The sequence below is a fragment of the Lissotriton vulgaris genome, chromosome 10, assembly GCF_964263255.1.
Source record: "Lissotriton vulgaris chromosome 10, aLisVul1.2, whole genome shotgun sequence".
Classification (NCBI taxonomy): Eukaryota; Metazoa; Chordata; class Amphibia; order Caudata; family Salamandridae; genus Lissotriton; species Lissotriton vulgaris.
In genome coordinates, this window is record NC_141698.1 from 559723078 (window position 1) to 559725445 (window position 2368).

At 40.2% G+C, this 2368-nt stretch overlaps 1 pseudogene; it reads right to left on the minus strand.

The window, feature by feature from the left end:
- Positions 1-1375: 1375 nt before the first annotated feature.
- LOC147688526 (DET1- and DDB1-associated protein 1 pseudogene) lies at positions 1376-1688 on the minus strand (annotated as a pseudogene).
- Between the last annotated feature and the right edge of the window lie 680 nt (positions 1689-2368).

The window sequence follows — 2368 nt, forward strand, 5'->3', positions numbered from 1 at the left end:
GCGCCTCCTGAGGTCAGCACCATGTGAGGCTGCACTAGTTGTACTGCCCTAAATCCTGGAATGCATGAAATACAACCAAGTCAATGAATAAACAAAATGACGGTGATTCCTACAACAATACTTGGGATGCTAAAGTTGTGGAACGTCTCTCCACAACATGCACACTAGATGCAATGAGGAAAATGTATTACCTCAGCTGATGAAGACCAGCTGTGTGGAGTTGCACCATCATAACCTTGAGGTTTCCTCCAGTCTCCACTCCGCACTGTCACCCCAAAAAATGCTTTCTACATCTGACCCTACATTCTGTAGCCTTGAAGCATAACCTATACATTTCAAAACGAACACCAATGTGATGACATTTCATAATGCCTGGACTTTTCTGATACTATGTAATTAGATGAGAAGAGATTAGTGAATGATAGATCTTCCCACTTTAACTTAGTTCAGTCTGTATAAATATAATCTATAACTGGTCAGAAAGATTTTAGACACTAAAGCATAATTTAATAATGCTTTGCGCCAGGTCTGTATAACTTTTGTGACGCAAACCCAATGCAAAATGTTGGGGTGGGATTTACTATCCAATGCAAATTATGATTTGCATTTGAAAGTATCCCAAATTAACGCAAGGTTGCACAATGCACAACTTTGCGGCAAGGGAGCATTACATGTACGCAACCACCCATGGGTTTAGATGTAGAGCCATATCTACAAACATTATTAGCAGAGATTTGCACCAAATCTGAAGCCTCCTTGTCGAAAGGTTTTAATTTCTCCTAGTTTTACCTTCATTGCAAGAATCCCGCATTTTACTCCACACATACAAAGTTGGAAAAGTGTTAAAGGATAGTTTTTGTACTTGAAGGGTCCACTTCCTGCACACAACATATGCTTTAGAGAGAGAACACACGCGTGCACTGTGGCGCATGGTTGTGTCTGTTAGCATATGGCTCTCGGAAATCCGTCAGTGGTCGTGTGGTTAATTCATTAAAAAAAAGTCCAAACAGAATCGTGTTTCTCTTGCTGTCCATCTCACTTTAATGTACAATATGCACTAATAAGTCTTCGTCCATATTTAAACCTCCCGGATGTTTCCAACTCATATCTAATATACATCAGTTTATTGACGTTCATTGAAGTTCTACAATTTCTTTATTCCAACCTCCTTTTCCTTCCCTTACATAAACTTTGTACAACATAAATAAAATACCCAGCAAATAAATATATACGGCTCCTATGATTCCGAATTGGGTGTGGATGGTAAAACAGGGGTTACTTGGGATCAGAGGCAAGGTATAGGAAAAGTTGACATGTTTCAATGAGGCTAGAGGGGATGCACTACAGAAGGGGCGTGTGATAAAGCATAGTTTGATTAAGTGCCCTCGTTCATGTCCTGGCAATCCGTCCTGGCAATTTTGTATGGCGGCCACAGAGGCTTCCTCTTTTATTTGCACTTGTTCCTGGTCTCTCTTCTTCGATGCATTGTGTTTGTCCCATTGCTGGTGTAGGTAGTGTAGGGGAATGTTGGTTTTTTCTGTTACTATGATTTGTACAGGTGAGTAGTCCATTGTGGGTAGGTACTCTGAAGATCTTCTCTTAGAAGCTTTGCATACTGAATCTGCATGAAACCTACTGAAGTTGCTCTTGTTGTATACAGGTAACCCTTCCAAAAAATCTGCCATCATGGCCCTCCGGCTGCAGAAGTGGTCCACCTAATATGCATCAGGAATCCATCGTTCAGAGAATCTTTTCTGGATTTCCTCTTCTGATATTTCTTTCAACCCTGCTGGTGGCTAAGAATTGTATTAGCTCATCAGTTCTCGCATGGCATCATTGAAAATGTCTGTTGAGAAAAACAATAAGATCAAATTTCTGACGATTGGAAAATGTTACAAGAACTATTTCTGCCCAGCTTATCATAATTTACAGGCCTGAGAAAGGCGTCATGCAGAAGCCGAAATATATTGAAATTGGCAGTCATGCAATAAAGGAGGTAAAATGGTATCTCTGGAGCACTCGCCTTTTCAATTTGAGAAACCAATATTCATAATACCGATGTAATGGGGGTACACCACATGTGTACCTGCAAACCACAGTTGTCCCAAGGTACTGGACTGAATAAGACATTCCCTACAGATGAACGGACGTGTCTGTTAGACAACATAAAAAGACTGACAGAGAGAGACCAAAGAGGGTCAAGGGAAGTCAATACCAAGGAATGAACATAAGAAAAATAGAGAAACATTTAGGAATGCATTGGCTACAAAAACCAAGAAGATGATATTTGGTAAAAGGTTTACCTATGAATGCATATGAGGAGTTTCTGCTGAAGGCTTAATTGTGAAATTGAGAGTTATGTGGTTCC